This window comes from Lissotriton helveticus, chromosome 9 (genome assembly GCF_964261635.1).
Source record: "Lissotriton helveticus chromosome 9, aLisHel1.1, whole genome shotgun sequence".
NCBI lineage: Eukaryota > Metazoa > Chordata > Amphibia > Caudata > Salamandridae > Lissotriton > Lissotriton helveticus.
Window position 1 is genome coordinate 131,801,678 of NC_136070.1, and position 19,576 is coordinate 131,821,253.

The window sequence follows — 19,576 nt, forward strand, 5'->3', positions numbered from 1 at the left end:
TCCATAGGGCGGTTGGCCTCACTTTTAGCCCGAACGGCTGAATGGATTTGCACGAAACTTGGCAAAATTGTAGGGACTGGTAGCCCGATGTGCCTTTGCTAGGTCTCAATATATGTGCTCCAGTGGATTTTGAGAAATTAACGTTCAAAAAAAGATATATATCTGTAACAGCGGACCGGGCAGCGCTCCGGTTCGCGGACTTTACGCGTAACGGAACTTCGCGTAGCGAAGCTGATTGGCTCTCCGGCGTCTGTGAACATTCCAAACAGTCCATAGCGGCCGCCATCTTGTCTCTCGGTAGGATCGAGAGACAAGAGGAGGCCAAAGCAAAGGGGCAAATGACCATAAGGGGGCATAGTAGATCCTCGCTGACCCCCTAGGTTTGATGTGGAGGTTTTAAAAGGGTCCCGCGGGGCAAAAAAAAATAATAATAATAATAATCGAACGGCTGAATGGATTTGCACGAAACTTGGTAAAATATTAGGGACTGGTAGCCCGATGTGCCTTTGCTAGGTCTCAATATATGTGCTCCAGTGGATTTTGAGAAATTAACGTTCAAAAAAAGATATATATCTGTAACAGCGCTCCGCTTCGCGTAACGGAGGTTTGCGAAGCTGATTGGTTCTCCGGCGTCTGTAAACATTGCAAACAGTCCGTAGCGGCCGCCATCTTGTCTCTCGGTAGGATCGAGAGACAAGAGGAGGCCAAAGCGAAGGGGCAAATGACCATAAGGGGGCATAGTAGATCCTCCTTGACCTCTTAGGTTTGATGTGGAGGTTTTAAAAGGGCCCCGCGGGGCAAAAAAAAAATAATAATAATAATCGAACGGCTGAATGGATTTGCACGAAACTTGGCAAAATTGTAGGGACTAGTAGCTCGATGTGCCTTTGCTAGGTCTCAATATATGTGCTTCAGTGGATTTTGAGAAATTAACGTTCAAAAACAAGATATATATCTGTAACAGCGCTCCGCTTCGCGGAGATAAAATTATATCTGTATTACCTAGCTGTTGCTAACACCAGTTAGCGACGGCTAGTAGGAGATAGCGACCATCTTGGGCCCCACTTTGCATGTGAGTGATATTTATCACTAATGACATGCAAAGTGGGCATGCCAAGATGTTAGCGACTGGAAACAGTCGCTAACATCGCTATCTCCTATTATCAACTTTTGGAAATATTCGAGATAAGCGCGAATATCTCCAAAAGCTAGCACCTGCCCTGAGCAGTTCTTAGCCATGTTATCCAATGGGAGGTGGATAACATGGCTAAGAGCATTAGCTCGGTAATGCATGAATATCGCTGAGTTTTCAGCGATATTAATGCATTGCGGTCGTTTATTATCGTATTTGCGATAAACCTTGATAATAGCAAGGTTTATCTGCGATAATTTCTGACGATGCTTAGCGGTAAAAAAAATCGGTGCTAAGCATCGTTAGGGATAAATATCGCTTAACTTTGGTAATATGCCCCAACGTCTGTTAACGTTCGATTCGAAGGAAATCAGGAAGTGTTGAAAAACATTGTCTGCGCCATCTTGTCTTTTTTCAAATGCCACACTTTTGTCGTGCACGGCAGCCATTTTAGATGCTTTGACCAGACCCACTCTGTGCACGCTGTCGATCCTTAGCATGGCTCCCCACCCTCGCAAGCATCTCCCCCAGGCAGTGGTCACCCCCGCTCTCTGTCTTATGCATGGGTAATAAACCTCCCCCCATCTGCGCTGCTCTTCCCTGAGAATCACAACCTGTGCCCGCCCGACACCTCCCTTTCGCCCTATTCACTACCGCACCCTCTGACACTCCTTTTCCTCTGTGTCCGATTGTCCAGGCTGGTCCTAGGGTATCAGCTAGCCCTGCAGATGTAGTTTATGGCCCCAGCTGTAAAGAATCACCCCTCTTCAAAGGAGTTATAGTAGATCAAGGCCCACACTCGATGAGATCCGTCACAGCAGACGCGTTCCTATTATCTGAAAACCATCCTGTATTGTGATTGGGGAGGGGACCGAGCCTGAAGCGGAAGATTCCAGGGATGACTCTTTGTACATCAAAGTTTTTACAATTATGTGTCACATTAAAAATATATAGCACTCCGACAAAGTAGTAAGATTATAAAACTTTAATAACTTATAAATATATACAAGAAAACAAAAATAGTAATAACATATAAACATTTTTAGGGAAAAACAACGAAGTAGCGGTCGGCTGTGCGAATAGTCCCAACGCAGCACAACGTCCAGATTTCCGGCGTGGGGCGTCGCGGGGGGTGGGTCATCAGTAGCAAACTGTTGTGCGAATAGTTCCAAGGCAGCAGAACGATGGCACCAAGGTGATGTCCAGTAAGTTGCCGCACTGGTTTTGGTATCCTACAATGCTGCTCCGAATAACGGCGTGGGGCGCCCCGGGGGAGGCGGCGTGAACGGGCCTCTCCAGGTGGAGTGTCATCTGTTGTAGTGGGGCGCCCCTTTACCGTTTCAGTTGCCATTCCGTCCATTTTTGGTCCACTGTGTCAAAAGCCGCAATTCAGCTGAGTTGCGCCCACTCTTGCGGTGCAGCGATAGGCGGCTGTCACAGGACCCTCAAATTGGCGGCAGGCTCTTTCCTTTTTGGGCCTGGTCCACTGAAATGGCTCTGGGACACCTTGGAAATCGGACGCTTGTCTGCTAGGTCTTGGACCCCATTCTCGAAAGCGTCCCCTTGTCATGTATTCCTATAGGTTCTGAATCGATCCCCCTATTCCTGACCCTATTCTGGTTAAACTAACTATCAAGTTAACTAACAGTCAGCCCATGAGGCAAGAAAAGCCCCCATGATGCAGATACCGTTATCTGACGCAGTCACACTACGGCACAGGAACGTGTTATCTGATTAGGTCATAACGCTTGAGATCTAATTAGACAAGCGACATTCCTCCAGCCCCTGATAAGGCATACGACGTTCTCATAACAAATCAAACCTATGACAACCTGGAAAATCCGTGCGGCCATTGTTTTGATTTCACAGAGAACTTCAGTAAAAGAATGTGCTAACGAGCAAGTCGTATGACATCTTTATTGACGTATCTATGTCCATCCTTACGTCAATCTCGGCACCTTTAAGGTATAAATATTGCCGATCTTGCCCTATGCAAACGCACGCGTGGTGACGAGACGGAGCAGCCATACTTGCCGAAGCCCAGAGCAGAGCAGACCCCGCTGGCAGCAGCCCCGCCTTCCTGACGCGCTGAGAGACGCGCTGCTATCTCCTACCGAGAGACCCAGCACCGGCGTTTTCGGGCAGCCCTCGCAGGCAGCCTGGAATATCGAGAGCAGAGAAAGAGATACCATTCCTCATTCATCCTAACTTCCAGGTACAGAACTGAATAACCCCTCACAGAGAATTCTTTAGTTATTCACTTGGCAAAAACAAACTTAACTTAAACTGTAACTTTCTATTCCCGCCCACGCATTAGACTTAGGTCAGGTACACGGGGTAGGCGTATTTAGAAACACCAGTTGAGTACGTTTAGTCAAATGTATATGTGTATGTAAATATATTTTAATCATTTTAAACATCATATGGCTCAGAAACCATATCAATGTTTTTACAGTATTATTTTATACTATTGCTTTTAATGTATGCACTTTACTTAACTATAAGTATTGCAATAATATCGATCCATTTCTCTTGTATGAGAAAAGAGACTGATCAATAAATAACACCTTTTTATTGAACACGCCCGTCTCTTCCTTTTCTCTACAATCTGATGAGACTAAGAATGCACGTACTGACTGAGTAAAATAATTGCCTTGTGCTCACACGACTCTGGAGATATACTCTTGATTAGGGGAGAGCAAAGTTGTCATGTTCTATGGTTGTCAGAAACTAAATCCCTTCTTGTCTAATCAGGGGAGTTAATTCTTTCCTGAACATTCGAGAAAGTTTCTAGCGAACTCTGAGCTACGCTGGCAAACCCAAAACTTAAGTCTAGTATCGACAGTAGTAGACCTAGTTAACGTCTGGCCTAGGCCTTTACTGCTGTAGGTATTATTCCAATGCGCAGAGCCTATTGGGAAGATAGGAACTACACTACATGGCGCCCAACGCGTTTGGAAAGGGCGATAAAACTAACGTAAGACATTTAGAGTAACTCAGTCGTGCTTTCTCACTCAGACCCCTTTTCCCAAATACTCCAAAGACGTCTGGAGTGGGTGAAAGGTAATATCCTCCAAAACCTCGCAGGAGGGAACTCCTATGTAAGGTTCTTGGTATAGTCAACGTTGAAGGATACACTGTTCCAAAATATTGTGCATCTAATCTTTGTTCCATAAGAAACCTGATCTGCAAACAAACATAATACCATCCTGTCGGTAAAATGGGAGACAGTGATGAAGAAAGAGAGGCAGTTAGATTAGCAGCTGAAATAGTAGCAGCTGATACTGCAGCACTAGATGCGGACGGGGATATAATACTCATCCCGGTCGCCAAAAGGAAATCTATAACCTTAAAACTTATAGAAAATGGACTGACACCTAGAGGTGGCACAGTCATATTCGTAATTGAGGCACACGAATATCGGCAGACAGAGGTATACTATACATGGATACATTTTCCAGCAGCAAATGCTGTAACAAAGTACTTCCACTATTACAAAATAGAGGTTCCACCCGACATTTACACTCCTTTCGAGGAGGTGGAAGTACCACTCAAATTCCAAGAGCATTTGCTCTTATTTGAGGGCGCCCTAATACATAACAATCACATTACAAGGCTCGGTCCTTTAGGTAGACCAGGAGCAACGTGGCCGGTCTTAGCCGGATACACACCTCACCCAGACATCGAAGGAATGTCTACTGGAGAGCTGTTAATACAGCTAAAACAATTACTAAAAATTCATAGACAATTAGTCCAGTATGTAATGTGGACTTCAACAATTCAGCCAGCGATTAAACTTCCACAGCTGACCCCTCACCAGGGGAACACAAATAAAATCACACCACAGAACATCCAATCCTGCCTAGGTAAAGTTCCGGCTAAACGGGAACAAATACCATTCTGGTTGGCACAGAAAATCACCCAAATAGAGGCGGTGTTTCCTGACACCACCCCATTAGAAAAACACAGGATTCTGACTATATGTCTCCCAATGGGAATCGCACCACACATAGAGGACTGTGACACTTGGGGTACAGTCTTTGCTTCAATCTACACAAAAACGCACGGTGTTCCATCCATTTCGGTAATACCAGATGTGCTAAAACAAATTCAAGATGAATACGGTCCAGAACCAGCTTTAACTCTTGGTATGAAATTACTGAAAGACTTCAAGCAGGTCTCGGCTATATTATTAGCCAATATAAAAGGTGAAGCAGCAAACGTGGCGATCCGCCAAAGGTTAAAAGAGACAGATATAGCAGACCAACCAGCTGAAATTGCCAGAATCATAGAGAAATCCTATGAAGAACTAGGTAGAGATAGTTTAGGTGGAATACCAGTAAAACCACAACTGACTGAAAATCCAGAAAAAATATTTTTTAATAATAATTCACCAAAAAAGAACTGGGATGGAAACAAACAATCCAATCCAAAAGAAAAGAAATTCCAGTCCCGAGGAAGGTCTCCTAGGCGAAGGGAGAAATCTCCGAACCAGAGACACAGGTCACCCCAGAGTGACCCCTCTGGGAAAAGATATAACCTTAGAAATAGGGATAATATTAAAAAACCTGATAGATATCAAGACATTGATACACGTCCCTCTCAATCTTTTCAGACTTCCTCGCAGAAATTGGAAAGAAGAGGACGATCAGAACAAAGAGAAGAGCACGCCAAGTCCAAATACAAGGAACCTGCTCAACAAAAAAAGAAATTACAATTTCCAAAAAAGAAGGTAGCCAGTATCAAGGTAGTTAACAATGCCGAGAATACTGAGGACACAACTGAAAAACGGAGAGTGGGCTCAGACAATGCTAGACAGCGCAGCAGTAGTGAGCATAGCTCGCAAAGTCCTTATGAATCATCTGGAGACAGTGGACACGAATGAATATCTTCAAGTGGAAACTGCAGACACCAGAGTTAGCAAACCCCACAAGATATACGAGATAACATTACGTATAGAGGGAGATAAGACTAGGAAAATAAGGGGACTATTTTGGGATAACCTCTCCAAGGGTTATGACATCCTTCTAGCTGAAAAAGACTGGCCACCAGAGTTTGTCAGGGAGTGCCCTCATGGCGAAGAAGTAATTATGCCTGCCTTCTCGAATCAAATCCCGATTCATAAAAAATACACACTTGCTAGAAAGTGGGCAGTGGCCTTAGCACCTGCTTTATATAAAAATCATGTAGGATGGGATGAGGATTCTCCTCCTCACAAAATCCAGTTAAAATCACAACCTACTGCACAAAGGCAGTACCCAATTAAGCAAGAAGCTAAAAAACAGGTAAATGAAATACTAGATCAGCTAGAATACCAGGGGGTGATTGAAACTTGCACCTCACAAATGAACAATCCTTTGTTTCCGGTCTCCAAACCAGACAATTCATATCGTCTAGTTTTGGATTACCGACACCTTAACACATGTTGCAAAACCTTTGCAGTGCAAAACTCACACAGTGCTGCACTAATGAATAACATAGTGCGCAAAAAATACAAAACAACCTTGGACATCTCCAATGGATTCTTTTGTCAAAACATAGCACCAGAGAGCAGATCTTTAACTGCATTCTCAGTAAATGGCACTCAAAAGCAATTCTGTCGGTTAGCCCAGGGGTACAAGAACAGCCCGGGGGTATTCTCAGCGAGAGTAACAGAATTACTACATCTATATGATGATGAAGCATTATCTTATGTCGATGACATTTACTTAACAGACGATGACTTGGATACTCACTTGAAAAGAGTGAACACCATAATACTTGGGTTCGCAGCAGAGGGTTACAAATTCAACTTTAAAAAGTCCAGAATTGCCCATCTGACAGTCCTGTTCTTAGGATATGAGTTATCAAGTGAAGGTAAAAGCCTGGCAGACAATTTCCTAGAGAAATGTGCCGTAATCCAAGCTCCTAAAACACTAAAAAACCTACAGTCAATTCTAGGCTTCCTAAATTTCGGAAGAACATACATTGCAAATTACGCAGAAAGGGTCAAACCCCTTTAAGATCTAATTAAACCAGACTTTAAAAGATCCAATTGGACTCAAACACACACAGAGATTTTGAGATCCTTACAAACAGACATGCTAATTAAAACAAAATTAGAAACACGTGATAACACACGCAATCTTGTGATTCGAGTCATCCCAGGGAGATGCGGATTCACATACCTAACCTCTAATGAGGGAGAAAAGGTACCAATTGCATTCAAATCACACTTGTACACAGAAGCTGAACAGAAATTCAGTAATACAGAAAAAATCATTCGTGCAGTTCAAACCGCAATAGCTAGAGAAAAAGACATAGCTGACGGTAGACATATAACAGTAAGAACAGCAGAATCAGCCTTTGAGGCACTAACAACACCGTGTGATTTACCAACAACAATATTGAATCCGGAATGGATACAATGGGTGAATTCAATCACAACGGACAAAGTATACTACTACTTTGATCCAGAACTAGAAGAATTAAAAAATCTAAAATATGAAAAGACGTATCCTCTGCCAATCGACATTCTGCCTCTACGACATTATGCCTGTGTAATCTATACACACGGACATGCTCAACCGTCCGTTTGGGGAGATCAAGCATACAACCCCACATGTGAGATTACAAAAGAAGTGTGGCGCGGAGGTAAACTAAGACCTCTATTAACAAAAACACACTCAGTTGAAACTAATTCAGAACAACAAACTGAAATAATAGCATTGAAAATGGCGCTAGATAATGCGGATCGCGAATTCCCGACACTTATAGTGTCAGATTCATATTACTGCGTCAAATCATATAACAGCGATTTGCAGACATGGATTCAAAACGGTTACAAAGATGACACAGATGCACCAATAAAGCAGAAACTGCTCTGGGAACAAATAGCTCTTTTACAAAAAGAACTACCAAAGACTCACGTGACTCACTCACTGAGTCATCAGCGTGATGGCGTTCTCGTTGTAGGGAATTCATTGGCTGAGACAGCCACAGCGGCAGCCACTAAACCGGCTCCCGTAGATCGAAAAAAGCGTACATTAAAATACATTGACGGTGAAACAGTGCTGGCGGTGAAAACGTCATCAAAAGGCGACTGCTCAGCGTTACCGATCAACTATCCACTCAATTATACATACATAATCGATGCAAACTCCGTCCCTTTTGCTCGAATCCCTGGAGTGGGGGATAGAGTGATTCCAAACATGGACAGGAGAAGCTTGTTAATCGCAGACGCACATATGGGCGAGGGTCTCAGACACCTCAAACTGAAAGATTCTCTGGAAGAATTACAATCACGGTACTGGTGGCCAGGCATGAGCCTGCACTACACCATGTTTGTAAAAAACTGTCCAAACTGCAACAGAGATCGCAGTGGGGAGAGAAACAGTTTAATACCTCGTCGTATCAAGGCAGATAATATGACCAATAAAAAGCAGGGCTTGCGATTAACATATACAGGCTAGTTTCCACTTATAATGTAGATCACCAGCACTCGGCTGACGTCCGGACTGTTATACAAAGATTTGCGAGTCTAAATGGCATATACGCTAAGAGCATGCTACGTTCGACCATTGTTTTCACTCAAGCCCACCAGCCTGGGGGGAAAAATGGCCGAATGAGCACAGTCCAGCGGGAATCTTCTCACTTCCTTCCTGAGGGTACAGGATGGTGTAAAGAAAAAACCAAGGCATAAAGCAATCTATAGCGGGAAGGAAATTAGGTTCGGGAGCTGGGTGGGTCAAACATCTAATAAGTGTCCAACGTAGTCTAAATAACTTGCCAAGAAATTCTCTGAAGGGATTCAGTCCGTACGAATTATTATTTGGAACTAGAATGATTATCTCTGACCTCGACAGTCAGACTTCAGTGGTTAAAGAAAAAAGCTTTGATGTCAAAGACCGTTTGGCTATTTTGCAGGACTTAAACAAAACAAGAAAAGACCTGAGCAACATACAGTTGAAACAACAGCCAACAACCACTGAAGAATCACCACCTGTCCCAGCAAGACCTGTCTGGATTCCAAAAGTCGGGGATCTAGTCAGGGAGAAGATCGCGGTAAAGAAGGAATTTGGGCCTTCTTACAGAAAAGCAGTTCCTGTCTTGTCTGTCAACGGGACAAGATCAGTTGTACTACCGCCACTTGCTGGTAAAAAGGAGAACCGAGTTGTATCCATCGACCTGGTAAAACCACAACATGTGGCCGATAACAAACAGTAGGCCAAGTGGACTCCCAATAAGTAGCAGAACACCAAGGTTTGCTACCAGTACAAAGGTCCTAACAAAGAGGCTCATCACATTCGAAACGCCTACAGAAGAACAACAAGGACTATGCAACAATGCAATAGAACTCAGACCTCTGAAAACCCAAATAAAAACATTTAGCAGAGACACACCAATCTATAATGAAGTACCAAGTGAAAATGCAAGCAACAAAAATCCTGAAGCAATTGGAACAATTGACAGAACTGCATCCGGCTACTTCATCAACTTCGATGATTCCTCTGAAAGCCTCAGTGAATCAAAGACACAGCCATCATCAAAATCCTTTAAAGACAAAGCTAAGGAACTTTTGAACCAACTGAAAGAAACATATCTGATTTCTCCATGAATTGAATTTTGGGTGGGTTTTGGTGCATTTATCCTCATACTTTGGCTCATCATGGTATTAACTTTGGGACGCTTCATTGAGGGAAAATATGCTAAAATGGACACAGCAAGTCAGAACATCAACTTGGTCCTCAAACCACACACATCTTCACACGTCGAGAAAAGAGAACTTTCTTCAGCCAACTTCACAGCCAATCCTATACCTGGTGGGGTAGCCTGGGACAACACTGACTATGAAATTTATGGTCCGGTCGAGATCCTGAAATATCCACACCAAATCAAGATCTCCTTGAATGACTTTGCAAAACCAAACTCATTTGCTGATGATTGGGACTTCGAAAGCATTAGTAACATGATGTCTGACTTAGTAATGTCTGCTAAATTTACAAAACATGATTATTTGCAAGGTTCTACAAATTATGATAGTATGTATTGCTATAACCACTATGGTAACCATTTTTTACATAAATCTGCACAACCTAGAAATGCTTTAAATTATAATCAATGGGAACATTGTGCAACACCTCCAAAAGGGAGCTCAAGAACCGTTTACGACAAATATTCATATTTTTCAGGTTTTAACACAAGTAATGCTGAAACATTCTATTTTAAATTGTCAAACAAGACAGGGATGAAAACCATGATAACCAACACAAAGTTGATATATTCAGATTCATTCTTCGAAGAAATGAATACTTTTGGATTTGATTATTGGGACAAAAATGTTGATTTGTAAAGTGTTTGGGGTACAAAAGAATGGCAAGTACAGGGTTTAGAAGCTTTGTTTAGAGCTTGCATGATCCCAGAACAAATGATATTTTTAAATGACACTGTTCAACAAACCACCTGTCTTGGCCTAGCCAAAATCAAAGATTTAAATAAACCGTCTATTCCAAAGCCAACAATGTTTAGCAATAGCTCTGATACGGATGAAGAGATAGACGTAAACCATATATTAAACCAAAACAGAACACATCCTGATTGGAAACAATGGTTAATCTGGCCCACAGATACAAATAACTGTCAAGACAGATTCCTGAAGAAAACACAGGGGTTCAAAATGACCAGGCCAGACCCTAGATATCCCCAAAGACATCACCCAGGGATAATAACAACCTACAGTGTGGGCAAATTATGCCTTCAGTGGCTACAAACTTCCACACTGCCTGAAATTAAGCAACACCTAACTTTACTTACTGATGGTGCTGACTTTCATAATGGGACCACGCAAACAGCGTCAAAAGCGTTTCATAGCAGCCTCTGTATATGCAGCATACAATGAGGCCTGGAAGGTTAATCAAATTGAAACAGCAGAAAGAATACGGGAAATTGACCGTATTAATTTGGAAAAATCACTTTCTGTAGTGGACAATGGGTTAATGACTCTGTCCTCCAGAATTTTTTCATTGGACAGCATTGTGTCTTCAGCAATCGATATATTATCGCAAGACTTACTATTATTACAACATGGTCAGTCACAATTGCGTTCTATTGTACAGCTTGGCTGGACGTTACAAAATGTGCGTTCAGGCTATGTGCCTTGGCGTTTAATCAACACAACGTCACTATTCCAAATCTTTAACCTTACTGATAGACAAATCGGTATGGCGCAAAAGGGTGCTGATTATACAATCTTGAGCATTGAAAAACTAGAAAGATTACCAATGACAATGTCAGAACGACCTGTCAGTGAATGGATAATCCACGGAATCATAAATATTCCAATCTCAACCTTCAGGTTTCAATACTGCCAAAAATATATACAGGCTGGCATGTACGAGAAATTGGGGAAGGGGTACCTTAAAACAACTTGGAACCTGCCCTATTCACATGCATGTGTCAGTAATAAAGGACAGAAAGTGTTTCTTAGTGGCAACAATTGTGCCATGTCACTAAGCGGCACGCTTCTGTGTAACGGAATTAGTTTGCATGGAGCCTGTGAAGGGAATTCATACAACCTTTCATGTCACCAGCAAGGCGCACCTGCAACAGAAATAGAACCATTCTTTCAAAGACTCTATAATGGGAGTTACATTCTTATTGTAGACCGCAAATGTTGTAGTCTTATGCCCGGGACTCCTTATCTAGTCACTACGACTGCGAAGGTCAAGTGCTGTGGACGTTCTTTGTTCCCCAGCTCCTTTCCAGACAGGGAGGCAAGGGCATGGCCCAGTTTGAAAATTACTTCTATTCGAATAGATACTTTAAGCAGAATGAAAACAGTGCTTCTTCAGACGCCTACAAGGCTCACGTCATCAAAAGAAACGTATGATCTACAATTCGCAAGGACGACTGCAGAGATACATACATTATTATCGACTAATTCCCCCGTACATTTCGCGGAAATCCTGAGCGAAATCTTAAATATTTCTGATACCACTGGGGTCTCAAAGGCATTTAAGACAGTATTTTCGATGGCATTAACACCATTCAAAGCCATACTGGGTATTTTTCCAGATTTCGTCCATTCGATTTTTGGCGGACTTCCCCTGATCCTGGGACTAATTGCAGGAATCCTATTCTTAGTCCTTATTTTTCGTTATGGCAACCCATGTCACAGATCAAACTCTTGCGACAATGGAAGAAACAATCCTAGCAATTGGATACCGGGACCGGATATCAAAAATCCTGGGACTCTCCCGGCTTAGAGACCTGAACATGACTTGGTTTCTATCATTTCGACCAATGTGGCAAAGATGTGTTTTACCTGTATTAAGGTGTCTGCTATGCGGAGAAGAATGCGTGCTAGACACCTGTCTGACGCTACAATCGGATGCGCCAGTGGATGCAGATACATTGTTGGTTCCTACCAAGGTTCACGCTTTGTGCTGCCCTCAAAGGCTGCCAATCCTGATGACGGCATTCGTGGAATCTTCACCACTACGATTGAAGAGTAGTGAAGTTCAAGATGAAAGCAGCATCGATCAGGTACGACCTTCTGTCAGCAATGCGAATCAGAATGTCAATGGAGGCAATCATGTGCACGAATGCATGGTTACACCTATTTCCGACTTAGTGGAACTTTCCCATGAAGCTGTTGACAGTTTTTTCGAAAGCCTTAATGATATGATGTTCTCTCCAGAACAGAAATAGAGACTTTTGAGCAAGCTCGCACACGGCGTTCCCTGAATTCGGCCTTCAACTTTAAAAATAAAGTCACATGAACAATTTTTCCCACCAGTTCACGGACAACAATTTTTTAGCAGCCCCAAATTATTTTTTACAAAATTTTCGGGAGACTTATCTTCTGCTTAAAGTAAGAAACTATTCCTAGAGAACTAAGATTTCTATTTTTAGATACTTTATAAACTTTAGTTGCCCGCTGGTATGTTCACAAATATTTTATTATGTGATGAAATGGTCTCGAACTTTCTTTCTGTATAGCCATATTAAGAGCCATTTCATGTGTATTTCTCATATACCAAATAAGCAATAATGTCTACAAATGCGTGTTTACTTTAGCGTTTAATTCATAGCTTAAGTGCATACAATATATATGACTGCAATTTTTCAGTATATTTGAAAATTTCAAAATGCATTAATGTATTTTGGGGTGGTGAGGTATACACTATACTCTATAGTATGTTGTACTATGTTATACTATGCATAGATTAGTAAATATGACCATAGTTAGCGTGGAGTGGGTGTCATGTATTCCTATAGGTTCTGAATCGATCCCCCTATTCCTGACCCTATTCTGGTTAATCTAACTATCAAGTTAACTAACAGTCAGCCCATGAGGCAAGAAAAGCCCCCATGATGCAGATACCGTTATCTGACGCAGTCACACTACGGCACAGGAACGTGTTATCTGATTAGGTCATAACGCTTGAGATCTAATTAGACAAGCGACATTCCTCCAGCCCCTGATAAGGCATACGACGTTCTCATAACAAATCAAACCTATGACAACCTGGAAAATCCGTGCGGCCATTGTTTTGATTTCACAGAGAACTTCAGTAAAAGAATGTGCTAACGAGCAAGTCGTATGACATCTTTATTGACGTATCTATGTCCATCCTTACGTCAATCTCGGCACCTTTAAGGTATAAATATTGCCGATCTTGCCCTATGCAAACGCACGCGTGGTGACGAGACGGAGCAGCCATACTTGCCGAAGCCCAGAGCAGAGCAGACCCCGCTGGCAGCAGCCCCGCCTTCCTGACGCGCTGAGAGACGCGCTGCTATCTCCTACCGAGAGACCCAGCACCGGCGTTTTCGGGCAGCCCTCGCAGGCAGCCTGGAATATCGAGAGCAGAGAAAGAGATACCATTCCTCATTCATCCTAACTTCCAGGTACAGAACTGAATAACCCCTCACAGAGAATTCTTTAGTTATTCACTTGGCAAAAACAAACTTAACTTAAACTGTAACTTTCTATTCCCGCCCACGCATTAGACTTAGGTCAGGTACACGGGGTAGGCGTATTTAGAAACACCAGTTGAGTACGTTTAGTCAAATGTATATGTGTATGTAAATATATTTTAATCATTTTAAACATCATATGGCTCAGAAACCATATCAATGTTTTTACAGTATTATTTTATACTATTGCTTTTAATGTATGCACTTTGCTTAACTATAAGTATTGCAATAATATCGATCCATTTCTCTTGTATGAGAAAAGAGACTGATCAATAAATAACACCTTTTTATTGAACACGCCCGTCTCTTCCTTTTCTCTACAATCTGATGAGACTAAGAATGCACGTACTGACTGAGTAAAATAATTGCCTTGTGCTCACACGACTCTGGAGATATACTCTTGATTAGGGGAGAGCAAAGTTGTCATGTTCTATGGTTGTCAGAAACTAAATCCCTTCTTGTCTAATCAGGGGAGTTAATTCTTTCCTGAACATTCGAGAAAGTTTCTAGCGAACTCTGAGCTACGCTGGCAAACCCAAAACTTAAGTCTAGTATCGACAGTAGTAGACCTAGTTAACGTCTGGCCTAGGCCTTTACTGCTGTAGGTATTATTCCAATGCGCAGAGCCTATTGGGAAGATAGGAACTACACTACACCCTCCGCCTTGAGGATTCATCAAAAGTTTTGGGGGCCCCCGACTCCTGTAGGCTTCTGGTGGGGAGCGGTTGCCATGATTGCTCGCGGAATGACCACGACGGAGCTACGAGATGGTGGTGCTCTCATGCTGACGCCAGCTTCAGTCTGAAACATCCAGAAACAAGGTGGGGCTTTCATCGTTTGGGAAAAAAAAAAGTTTTCATCCAATGAAAAGTGTTGTTTTTAGGTCATATGATCAAGCCTTCCATCATTAGGAAACCAAAAGTAAAATGAACCAATGAAAAGTTTTATAAACAAGTCACATGACCTGTTATGCGGCATAGGGTATAAAATGCGGAGAAAATACGTTGGCACGTGAGGCGGCGTCAGTAGCGGACCGATGTGCGAATAGGCCGAAGGCAATACAACGCGCCAAGATCCGGATGGCACCGAGGTGGTGTCCAGCAAGTTGCAGCACTGGTGTGGCCATCCTACAATGCTGAAAGTCGGCGTGGGGCGCCCCGTTGGCCTGTGAGTTTGCGTCAGTAGCGGACCGATGTGCGAATAGGCCGAAGGCAGCACAACGCGCCAAGATCCGGATGGCACCGAGGTGGTGTCTAGTAAGTTGCCGCACTGGTGTGGCCATCCTACAATGTTGAAAGTCGGCGTGGGGCGCCCCGTTGGCCTGTGAGATGGCGGCAGTAGCGGACCGATGTGCGAATGGGGCCAAAGGCAGTGCAACAATATTTTCGGAATAGAAGACAGCACAAGGCGCTGAGATGCCAAGATCCGGATGGCACCGAGGTGGTGTCTAGCAAGTTGTGGCACTGGTGTGGCCATCCTACAATGGTAAAAGTCGGCGTGGGGCGCCCTGTTGGCCTGTGAGATGGTGTCAGTAGCGGACTGATGTGCGAATGGGGCCAAAGGCAGCGCAACAATATTTTCTGACTGACACCACAAGGCGCTGAGATGCCAAGATCCGGATGGCACCGAGGTGATGTCTAAGTTGCGGACCGATGTGCGAATGGGGCCAAAGGCAGCGCAACAATATTTTCTGTATGGAAGATACCACTAGGCGTTGAGATGCCAAGATCCGGATGGCACCGAGGTGATGTCTAGCAAGTTGCAGTACTGGTGTGGTCATCCTACAATGCTGAAACTCGGCGTGGGGCGCCCTATTAGCCTGTGAGATGGCGTCAGTAGCGGACCGATGTGTGAATGGGGCAAAGGTAGCGCAAGAATATTTTCTGAATAGAAGACACCACAAGGCGCTGAGATGCCAAGATCCGGATGGTACCGAGGTGGTGTCTAGTAAGGTGCACTGGTGTGGTCATCCTACAATGCTGAAACTCGGCGTGGGGCGCCCCATTAGTCTGTGAGATGGCGTCAGTAGCGGACCGATGTGCGAATAGGCCGAAGGCAGCACAACGCGCCAAGATCCGGATGTCACCGTGGTGGTTTCATAGTTGAGAGGCACTTCATCTGCAGTGGGGCGCCGAGATCCGGATGGCACAGAGGTGATGTCTAGCAAGTTGCTGTACTGGTGTGCTCATCCTACAATGCTGAAACTCGGCGTGGGGCGCCCCATTAGCCTGTGAGATGGCGTCAGTAGCGGACCGATGTGCGAATAGGCCGAAGGCAGCACAACGCGCCAAGATCCGGATGTCACCGTGGTGGTTTCATAGTTGAGAGGCACTTCATCTGCAGTGGGGCGCCGAGATCCGGATGGCACCGAGGTGATGTCTAGCAAGTTGCTGTACTGGTGTGGTCATCCTACAATGCTGAAAGTCGGCGTGGGGCGCCCCATTAGCCTGTGAGATGGCGTCAGTAGCGGACCGATGTGCGAATGGGGCCAAAGGCAGCGCAACAATATTTTCTGAAGAGAAGACACCAAAAGGCGCTGAGATTCCAAGATCCGGATGGCATCGAGGTGGTGTCTAGCAAGCTATGCAGTTGAGTTGTGTGCGCACTTGCGGCGAATAGGTCGAAGGCAGCATAACAATGTTTTCTGAATAGAAGACACCACAAGGCGTTGAGATTCGGTTACCACCGAGGTGATGTCTAGCAAGTTGCCGCACTGGTGTGGCCATCCTACAATACTGCTCCGAATAACGGCGTGGGGTGCCCGAAGGGGGGGGGGGGAGGCGGCGTGAACGGGCCTTCCTAGGTGGAGGCTCGTCTGCTGTAGTGGGGCGCCCCTTTACCGTTTCAGTTGCCATTCAGCTGAGTTTCGGCTGCTCTTGATGCTACAGCGACAGGCGGCTGCAACAGGACTCTCAAAATGACGGCCTGTTCTTTGGATTTGGGCCTGGTCCACTAAAATGGCCCTGGGACACCTTAGAACTCGGACGCTCGATTTTTTTTTCCTTTCCTGTACATGCAAAAAAAGGTAAATGCCCGGTACGTTACACGCTTCATCTGCCACGATGAACTCTCCAGAGGAACCGAAAAAAAATATAGTTATGGTAACTATACCATGCATCGTCATATGGAGAGGTGGCACCAATTAATTATAGTGCTGCATAAAAGAGAGATTTGGAGGAGAACCCCTGACCTGCTAGTACATTCATCAAAGAAGTGGCACTGACAGCATCAGAGGCAAGGGAAACGGTCCCAAATATTTAGAAGAACTTTGGAAAGATTAAAATGACATGTTTAGATTGTGGCAAATTAATTTCATGTGGACAGATGAGTGTTACTCTAATAAATACAGCATATGAACATCATCATAGTCGATGGTTGGTAGAGACATTTTGACTATATCCTGGACCTGCCCAAAATGGCGCCGGAATAAATGGGACTCGTAACTCCTTGTTGTGTACTGGTTGCAGAACCTTGAAATCACGAGATACGTATGCAGTTTTGAAGCACATGGCGGGCGGGGACGAGAATTGATTGAATATTTCGACATCCCTATTGATATTAAGTTCTGATGTGTTATTGATTACTGTACTATTGAAAGTTCGAATTAACGTCACCCATGGTACTTGCCCGCAAATGTATATCTAGATAATTTTATTGTAACGGGCCCTGTCGTATTTTAATTATAAAATGTACGTCCACCGATTCCGTAACTGTTAGACACCTTAGTTCTTGCAACCTAATGGCCCGCCCGTTACGTTCCTCTACAGTGTAAATGTCTACTCATCATATACGATTACAGTTTGCTCCGTGGCAGGCCCACGTGGTTATAGGCTCGTATTTGTATAATGAAATTTTCACAATAAAGGTTTTTAAAAGAAAACATGGTAGTAGTATATACATTGGTAAAGTTTTTAATAATAGTCACTGTTTTAGAATCATTAAAAGGCAAGTGAAATAAAGCAGACCAATTACATGAAGGGTAAAAGGTATAATACGAAGGAACGCAGTAAAGATAAATGGTCAAGGGCTGTTGTGTTTTCTATTCCTGCAACATAAAGTGATCGATAAGAATCTCATATTCAGGCGTATCGGCGACTAAGACAGCAGGTCGACCCTCTTTTGCTCAACGGCTCCGTCATGGGACGAAGAAACGCTCTTTTTCTCGAAAAAAGAATATATTTTACTTGCAGGACAGTTGTAAATTTTCCGGGAAAGTACATTAGCCTGGAACATTATAACATATATTTAAGAAAAAATAATGTTCGGAAGTAATAAAAAGCGTAATTTTTAGGTCATATGACCAAGCCTTTCATCATTAGAATAAGAAAAGTAAAATGAACCAATGAAAAGTTTTATTAACAAGTCACATGACTTGTTATGCTTACGTTACGCGCTGCGCGCCCCGGATGACTTCCGGATGCGCTAACGCGGCGCGTCATATGACGCATTACGTGACAACGCAGGTCCAGAATATAGTCAAAATGTCTCCACCAACCAGCGGTCGGAACACAACCCCTTTCAGCAGGCTAAATAGTTCTGTTAAATGACAACAGAAGGGACAGGCAACAAGAACCATCAGTCAAAGAGGGGAGGGCTAGTTCTTCTCTACCGGGTTACATTGGGGCGCTACCGGAACTGATCGAATTGGTAGTCTACAGTGTTTCTGGATGTTTCAGACTGAAGCTGGGTTTAGCATGAGAGCAGCACCATTTCGTAGCTCCGTCGTGGCCATTCCGCAACCAATCATGGCAGCCGCTCTTTATCGTTATTTTGGGCGGGGTGGGTGGCGGAGCCGAGCTGTTTTGCAGCCATCATTGTGTGGAGTTCAGTTCATCTCACTAGTTTTGTATTTGTCATGAGGGATTGTTCCTAATGTTTCTATTTTAGCGAGGTCAAAAAGAGATCCCATTAGTGGCCTACTGATTTTGCTCGATTCCTTTTCTTTTTTTTTTACACGATTTTTCGTTATCTGCAAAGACTAAACAGAGTATTGCGACTCTGTGTTTGTTTGTAAATAGAGAATGAACCAAAGAGAACCAATTCTAAAACAGTAAATACTTGGATAACAATCAATCAAATGGAGAGAGAAGCAGGCACGACGTATTACAACGGGGGTAAAGGCCTGCGTTAACTACCTTTCACTATCTGCAAAGAGAGAGTACTCCTAATAGTAATGAGGGGGGGGGGCACCATTCAAAGCAGATCAGTGTGCATAAACACGAAAATGTTTTCACTTACCACGTACTTGACATTCGACAGCTTATGATATTTGCTATTAAAAAACCATTGAAATTCACTGAAAAAACCATAGGTTATAGACCATATATAGTTAGGAATTAGCATTTACAAAACCTTGAAAATTCACTGAAAAAACCATAGGTTATAGACCATATATAGTTAGGAATTAGCATTTAAAAAACCTTATTTTACTCACACAAAACCATTGAAATTCCATATATAGTTAGTTGCACTAACTATATATCG